The 8,966-nt window shown below is 40.7% G+C and overlaps 1 long non-coding RNA gene across 1 annotated transcript in view; it reads right to left on the bottom strand.

Moving 5' to 3' along the window:
• Positions 1-826: 826 nt before the first annotated feature.
• The window catches only part of LOC148139900 (uncharacterized), a 35,266-nt gene continuing 27,126 nt past the window's right edge, over positions 827-8,966 (bottom strand). Inside the window, exons 2-3 of the long non-coding RNA XR_015753308.1 lie at positions 1,524-1,704; positions 827-1,420 (exon numbers count right to left, since the gene is read on the bottom strand). This is a non-coding gene — a long non-coding RNA (uncharacterized LOC148139900). The remainder of the gene's footprint in view (positions 1,421-1,523; positions 1,705-8,966) is intronic.

Here is an 8,966-nt window from a genome sequence, read left to right as displayed (position 1 = left end):
GATGGTTTGTCATACTTATTTTGTGAATATCAGGTTCTGCTCATTGGCTCGTGTTTGTGTTTTTGGCTCATCTAACATTTTCCTGAGTTTGGGCCAGATTCTTTTGGTGATGAAAGAAGTATTGATTCAGTTGTTCTCCAAGGCCTCTCTTTGATGTGGGAATCAAACAGGCATATAATGTATCAAAAAACAGAACCAATATAGACTTGACAACTTCTAATCTTGTGTAAATAAACATAGAGTGATTGGTGTCAGGCTTCAACACATTGTAGTCCACTCATTTCACCCGATCTGAAAATTCTTCAGGCTTATGCCCGAAACGTCGATTCTCCTGTTCCCTGGATGCTGCCTGACCTGCTGCGCTTTTCCAGCAACACATTTTCAGCTCTGATCTCCAGCATCTGCAGACCTCACTTTCTCCTCATTTCACCCGATCCCCACCAGCTCCGTTCATACCTCACTGGGGTAGTGCACTGGAAATTAAGCCCACCTTTTCCCAGATTTGTCATGAAAATGAAAGATTTTAAAGTAAGTACGCAAAATTCCCCAACCGGCCTGGTTTGGCAGGAAACACTGACCAGGTAGATATACTGAACAAGAATTCCTGTTTATTACAACCACAGAACAATCTTGATTATCCGAACAAGGGAGGCGGGAGGAGGTAGGGTGGGGGGAGGGGGCAATTTGTTCGAATAACTGATTGTTCGGATAAGTGATTGTTCGGATAACTGACCTGATCGTAAACAAAGGAAGCCATACTAGATTAATTACGTAAAAAAGCATATTTAGAGTTTTTATTCATTCAATCGATAAAATGTGTACAAATTTTACAAATAAAATCACTTTTGGGCTCGAGTTTGGCTGAAGTCTGTGAAACTTTCCACTGACATTTTCCTCGGTTTTATCCTAGCCGATATCTTTCTGCTCAGTGTTGTCCCACCATCCAGACTAATCAAGTGTTGTCCCTCCCTCCATCAGCAACTGCTAAGCCCTTAGAGAGAGAGAGGCACAAGATACAGGGGGAACGCCAGAGACAGGGAAGATTTTTTTCTCTGACTTCAATTCCTGTCTTCTCATCAATTTCTTTTAGGGGGGTAATGCTTTCCTCGTGTTTACCCCCATCCAGTTTTCCTCCTGTTTATTTTCATGTATGCTAACTCACAATGATTTGCTTTGTAAATGCGTAGGCCTACTTTGCAGTGATTGCAACACCAGGGAGTGAGGTGGAAATTGAACCACGGAGGGGCAGTCATTGAAACTGCATTACCAGAAATAACAAGCTTTTGTTTTCCTCGACTTTGGCACAGGGGAGGGGGAATGTTGGAAGATTCAAGAGATAGTTCTAACGGACGTAAAAATGATGATGGCAAAACTTCACTTTTCACAATTCACCACCTGGTTTAACCAGCGACCCAGAGCTCTGAAAAACAAGAAGCCAAATATCTTCAGAACTAATTGAAAATAATAACATGGGGTGAGGGGAGAGGGATTGAAATGATTTCAAAATAAACTTAATCAGAAACCTGTGGGGGTGGCCGAATATTTTACAATCAGTCCAACATTGAAATGCTTGATTCGTTGTGAGTTAGTGAAGTTCTTCAGATGGGATCTCTTTTACAGGGACCTTGAGATCTTGTTTGGATATTCCAAAATACGGATAATTGATGTTCGGATATCCGAGGTTGTTCTGTAATGAGATTCTAGCTACAGATCAACAAAATAAATAGTTAGACTACAACATTGCTAGTTATAACTCTATTCTCCATGTAAACTGTCCCCTTACACAGACAGACAGACAGACAGACAGACAGACAGACAGATGTAAGGCAGGATAAAACCAAAAACATGGATGGAGGGGAAAAACTGGAAAGACAATTCAGTAGTCTTTGGTCCGCAAGTTTTGTTCTATTGTTCTTGTTGATCAAATCAACTCTCTCTGTCTTGCTCCCAGTCCCAAGAATCAGTCTCATGGCTTTAGACAAGGAAAACGCCTTTGTCATCAACAACTGGTCACGAATCCAGAGACCAACTGACACTTTGTTGCCTACCAGAGCTTCATCTGCATAGAGAATCTCACACTTCCTGATGACACGAGGCAAGCCCTCCTGCTTAATTTAAACCAGCAACACAGAAAAGATTTATCCCGTGCCCTAATCTGTGAAAATTTAAGAGGCCAAAAACTAAAGTAAAAGTAACAACTTTATTTCTTGAAGTAAAACAGAGAATAATCAACTAACCTATTCACAACTCCGTCTCTAACCATCCCCTTATATAATACCAGTCTAATAAAACCCTCCAATAAAGATTTACTAAAAATTCAAGTTTTCAAAATCAGCCAGCTGTCGAATCTTCTATTTGGATCTTCGTGTGTCTTCTTTTCTTCTTCTCAGGGATTCTGCTTCACAGGTTACTGATCGACAAAGGTACCTTTACGAGAGCTATTCTATTCTCAGGGCAGTCTGCAGATGTCGCTGGCTTGGCGGTTCGCCCCCCCTGAACTGTTCGATTTTCCACAGTCTTATACATCCCCAAAGCATCGGATTGTATCATTGGCTTTTAAGATTGTCAGTAGATTCAATTCAAACTTGATTGGGGTTTGGTATTTTTCATGGTATAATTTAAACTGATTGGCCTAATTCGAATCTGTTTTGTCGTTTCCAGGCAACCCAGCTAATCTAGCTTTCGACCAAGTGTTACATTATTACCTTATTGGGAACACTTGGGGCTGTCAGGTAGTTCTGCTAGCTTTTAACTCGCTTAAAGGTACAGTACACCCACATCTTCATAACAGACTACAACCACTTCAATTACTGTCTATGCAAATAAGTATTCACAATGTTTTCCATAGTGCCTCAATTTCTTCAACACTGATTTCTCTCCATAGATGCTGCCAGACCTGCTGAGCTTATCCAGCAATTTCTGTTTTTGTTTCTGATTTACAGCATTTGCGGTTCTTTCAGTTTTTAATAAATTATTAGAGTTGGGCAATATTGATCAAAAGGGAATGCCTTTGTGACTGTTTCTTATAACAGTATGTTTTGGAAACAAATGCAGATAAAGGTATTTTAAATATCATCTGGTGCAATGAGGCAGGTTTAATTAGTAATCTCATATGAATAATCCACTGGGAAATAATGGTCACAAATGCAATTGAATTCATATTATGTTTGAAAATGACATATTCCAATCAATAAACAAGAAGACTAAACTTAAACAAAACTCAAATATACAGAGGTGAGTGGAGGCCTGGCTGAGGTTGGTTGGTTAACAGACTAAATGTACGGTAATCGTGGGAATCAGTTTGGCACCCATGGGGCCCTGGGACAGGGAAACTGAGAAAAAAAATACAGCTGCTCCCACAGGTTGAAGCTTCAGTGGAGGTGTGGTTACTAAAATAGAATAAAGTAATGTGATATAACTTAATTTAAGGTAATTTGAATTCAGCTTAATTTAATTTTTATTTAATTCGATTGTAGTTTAGTTTAAGTTAAGTAGGTACATTTGTTCTGGTAGAATAGTAGGTAGTTTATTATTAATAGTATTGTGATATGACATTGTTGTACTACCTGTATCTTCTTCTATTTTGGTTTTGTTTTTTAGATATAGTTGCTTTGTAAAAGCTTTGTAAAAGTTTTTAATAAAAATATTTATTAAAAAAATGTACGACAGTAAGTAAAGGGGGAAACATTTAAAGCAATAATGTATAAATGTCCAACAAAATCACTGGAAACAAAAACTCAGTGAGAAAGCTCCACCTGTAGCTTACTTAAGGGGGTTAAGGATTGTAATTAGAGGCATGTAGTTTTGCAAAGACTTTGTAAGTCTGAAGATTGGGAGCTTCTCGGAAACCAGCGAAAAACTACTAAAAAGTTGATGCTAATGGCAAAAATAGAATATGATTGTAAACTATCCAGGAATAGAAAAGAGATTGTAAGAGTTAATGGTTGGGCCCTGGGGACTGTTGACAAACAGAGAGACCTAGGGTTTCAGGTACACAGTTCCTTGAAAATTGCGTCACAGGAATAGTGTGAAGAAGATGTTTGGCACGCTTGCTTTCATTACTCAGACCATTGAGTATAGGAATTGGGATGTCATGTTGCAGTTGTACAGGACATTGGCAAGGTTACTGTTGGAGTACTGTATATGGCCTTTTATAGGAAGGATACTATTTAACTGGAAAGGGTGCAGAAAAGACTAATCAGGATGTTACTGGGACTGGAGGGGGAGAGTTATATGGATAGGCTGGGGCCTCTTTCACTGGAGCATATGAGGTTGAGGGGGTGACCTTACAGAATTTGATGAGGGGCACAGATAAGGTGAATAGCAAAGTTCTTTTTACTAGGTTAGGCGAGTTCAAAACTAGAACGCATAATTTTAAGGTAAGAGGAGAAAGATTTAAAAAGGACCCGAGGGAGAACTTTTTCACAAACAGGGTGGTTTACGTGTGGAATGAACTGCCAGAGGAAATGGTCGATGTAGGTACCATTATAATATTTGAAAGATATTTGGACAAGTACATAAGTAGGAAAGATTTAGAAGGATGTGGGCCAAGCACAGGCAAATTGAGCAGTTTAGTTTAGGAAATCTGGTCAGCATAGATGAGTTGGACAGAAGGGCCTGTTTCCATGCCGTATTACTCTATGATTCTAAGATCTTTTGTAATTATATTTGAAAAGAAGGAGAGTAGCTAAAGTAAGTGTTAGTCCCTTAGAAGTGAAGACTGGTGAAATTATTCTGAGGGATGAGAAAATGGCAGACATATTTTGTATCTGTCTCCCCAGTTGAAAACTCATGTTAGTTGCCAGAACAGAGGGTAACCTGGAGGCAAAGAGGAATATAAAAATTAAGGTAATTAAGGTAATACCAGCAGAGAAAATGTACCAGAGAACCTTCAGGAGTTAAAATCTTATGAACCCCAGGACTTGATGGCCTGCATGCAATATTTTTAACTTACAAACGCTCATACTTACATTCGCGATCCCATACAAGGGTGTAATTTTAAAAATCCAACATGCAAACATTTCCTCTACTTATGAACAGCTACTTTATATTGTTCTGCATTGTGTTCCAACTTGCCGACAAGTCAACTTTTGAACAGATTCAAGGATGGAGTCCATTTGCAACCTGGGGACAGCCTGCACTAAGGGGCTGAGTAAATTGTGTTGATATACTCAGGAATTTGGAAGAATGAATAATAATCTCATTAAACATTCATGGCTATGAAGGGCCTTGACAAAGCAGATACTGAGACTCGTTTCCCAGCTGGAGTATAATGGGCTCAGTATAAGGAGCTAATTATTTAGGATGGATGAGAAGAAATTTTTTCCCTTGAAAAGTTGTGGATCTTTGGAATTCACAATCCCAGAAGGTTGTCAGTGAGCCATAATTCAATAGATTTGAGGCTGAGATAGACACATTTTTGGTCTCTCTTTTGGGAATCAAGAGGTTTATGGAATGGACGGGAATGTGCAGTTAGAAGTCAAGACCAGCCATTATTGAGAATGGAGAAACCCTCCCTCCCCCCGCCATGGACTGAATGGTCCATTCTGACTCCTACCTCTTGTGGATGCAACAAGATACTCATCCATTTGGAAAGGGTTGGCTAAGCTGTCCTTGGTGAGAAATCTGAAAGAAGGGATTAATGAACAGGAAGACAGTTGTCACACACAATAATAGGTTTAATGTTAGAAATAACAGAAACCAGAGGTTTTGGCCACTTGATTAAATTAGCAGAAAAAAGGTTTAACAGTTGCTTTCATAAGTGAATCAGACATACATTTAGAAAGAAGACATTTGTAGAATTGTGGAGAAAGAGTGGAGGAGTTTGATACATCTTTCAAGCAGCAGGCAATGAGTTGCGTGGGCTCTTTCTGTGCTGTATAATGCAATGATTCCAAGAAGTGAATTTGCCAGCTGGCCTATTGGAGCTCATGTTTTTGTAGTTGTTATTGTGCAGGTTCACAACGTTTTGGGCTCATCCTGTTTGCCCACAGCAAATATCTATGAACTTCCTTCCAACCGTAAGCAGTTGCCAGATCATATGAGTCATTTTCTGTGGCCACTCAGAAACTCTTTAGATGTTAATCTAGAGAAACTGTCCAAAACCATACTGATATGCTTCGAATATGAATGAAATAAGTTCCAGATGATTCAAATGTTCTAAAATCATCCTAGATCAGTGAGAAAGGAGATGGCAGATTGGATTAGAGCTCTGATCTTTTGCCCAGGATGCCTGGCATCTGTATTTTGCTCCCTCTGATGAGTTAAGTAGTCAAAAGAACAAAAGACTTGTATTTGGGTCACATCTTTCATGATCATCAAACATCTTCAAGTATTCTACAGACAATGAAGTACTTCTTAAAAAAAATATTGTTGTCATGTAAAAAGGTTTGAGCAACTTGAATTTTGGCTTAACCAACCAAATTTACCAGAGGCAAAATGACCCTAACTTCACCACAGGAAGGGAGGACGTCAGTAAATATCCATTAAAAAGTCATCTTGCAACATACAGTTTATTGTGTAACAATGATCATGCCTGTCCATTGGATGGAGAATGGATTTGGTGGCAATGGCACAGAGTTTGTGGTAGACTCCAAAGACAATGGATTCAGTCTTCCCAATGTTTACTGGATGAGACATCAGCGACTCCAATAATGGGTATCAGAGAGGGTGGTCGGATATCACAGATGTTGTGCAAATATTCATGGTGAAATTATCTGGCAGAACACATTGTACTGCAAAACATTTTCATGCACATTCCCCAGGGGTTTAAAATAGTTTCCTACCAAAGGGTACAGTTGGTTCAAGAAAAAAAACAATAACTCTATTTCTCCAACAGTGTACTATTTTCATTTTGCCACACACTTTGGGTTCGGAGGAAGAACTTCAACAATGAAGTTGAGATACCCCCTGCTTGATCAAATGTAAGACACATCTAAAATCAGAATGCATTGGTGTAGCTCCTTTACAGAAGGAAAAATAGCCCAAGGCATTTCAGTGAAGTATGATTAGAAACATATTGGTTGCTGAGTGAAAGAAAGAGGGGTGAACTAAAGTTTGTTCATGGAGGTGGATTTTAAGGTTGGTGTTAAAGGTTGAGTGGGAGGTTTTGAAGAAGGGATATTTAGGTTAGAGGCTCACAGACTTCTTAGACCTTATGGGGTCTGAAGGCACAGTGGCCATGGCAGAATGAAGGGGCTGAAAGATGTTCTTGGGGTTGGGGATTTGGAAGAATGCAGAATTTTTGAAACATTGTTTTGTTGGAAGAGGTTACAGAGACAAGCAAGGGCAAAGCAAGCATTACACAGCTGAGAGCCATTGTAGGCAGAAGTGGGTACTGTAGATGCTGGAGATTAGAGTCAAGGTTAGAATGGAGCTGGAAAAGCACAACATGTCAGGCAGCATCCGAGGAGCGGGAAAATTGACATTTTGGGCAAAAGCCCTTCATCAGGAAGGGCCAATGTAGACCAGCGAGAACATGAGGGAGAGTGCAGCTGGTTTCAGAATGCAATAGAACACAGGCAGAGGGTTTTGGATGGACTGAAGCGAATGGAGATAGAAATGAAGTTGGAAATGTAAGGAGAGCGTCGGGATAGTCAAGCCTAGATGAGGACATCGATTGCAGTGAGGCAGGGCTAGAGATAGTCATCAAGATGGAGCTAAATAATCTTTATGATGGAATGGACATGGGATCAGAAGTCCAGCACAGATTCAAATAGGATTCAAGTATCTGATAATGAGACAAATGGCCAAGGATAGGAAATGCATTTGATGGATATATGGTACAGAGTTAAGGTCCAAAGATAATGACTTTAGTCTTCCCAGGGATTAATTGGACAGCATGTCAGTTTTCTCACAGCAATAATGCAGCCAGGAGCAGGGATACTTCCTTTGATATGGCTCTGAAAACCACCTAGACCCATTCCAGATTAATATGTTTCCAACGTTGCCATGTTTTCCTTAGGAATATAAAAGGGAAAATGTTAACTTGGAGAAATATGAGACCATTACAGGTGGGGATGGGAGAATGAAATGTGGAGAACAGGGAATGGTATAGAAACTAAACAGGGTGGAGTCTGAACAATGTGGGTTATGGCAAGAATTGACACAGAATCAGACTGGAAATCAGTGACATGGAGCTGGAGGGTATCTCGCTCCATCTTTTATGCTTTTGCCATGACTGAGAACAGTCTCTATTATTACAGGAGCTTGGAGACAGTGAGTCAGCTGTTCGGCATGGTCAGAGTCAGAATACTGTCCTCATTGGAGGTGAGAAATCTGGCTTTACTCATTCTTCCCTAGTGACGGCTGATATCCCCCTGAAGTGGGAGAGAGGTAGGTATTGAGGGAGCTCAATGTGGGCAGGCACATCTGTTACTAATGGTGCGGGTGTGGAGGCATCCTGAGTGAGTGAGTAGGCAGCACAGAGGGCATGGAGGATGACTGGTGTTGGGGGGTTGGGGTGAGTGAGAGCGAATGGGGAAAATGTTGTGGGCAACAATGAGAGTGGGGAGCATGAGCCTCGGTGGGAGATGGATGCAGTAGTAGCACAGAGAGAGAGTGTGTTTGAGGTGTCAGAGGGATGATGGGGCATTGACAGTGTGGAGAAGGTCACTGACAACCTTGGACCAAGTTGGCATGGTCTGCTATTGGGACCTTCACTGGTTATCCTGGGGAGGGAGGTGAAGTCCTGCACTGCACTACCATGTCTGACAGGACCTCCATGTTCTTGCCTATACAGCAATTACACTCCAAGATCTGACATGTCTGAAGCAAAGGTCAGGAACCTTGCAGATCAGTTCTTGCTTGGCTGGGTGCATAACAGGCTTTTAAAAACGTTGTGGGTACGGGAGGTGCTGATGTTTAAGAGGATATGGTGAGTTGTTCAGGGATTGGTACATGATAAGATGGGAATAGAATCAGACGAGAGGGACACCATAGGGGAAATTCGTAACTACTGGGCAGGT

The sequence above is a fragment of the Chiloscyllium plagiosum genome, unplaced genomic scaffold (genome assembly GCF_037043375.1).
Source record: "Chiloscyllium plagiosum isolate Xiang-an unplaced genomic scaffold, Cpla_swu_hap1 HiC_scaffold_36, whole genome shotgun sequence".
NCBI lineage: Eukaryota > Metazoa > Chordata > Chondrichthyes > Orectolobiformes > Hemiscylliidae > Chiloscyllium > Chiloscyllium plagiosum.
The sequence above is the reverse complement of the archived record's forward strand: the minus strand, read 5'-3'. Positions and strand labels throughout refer to the sequence as shown.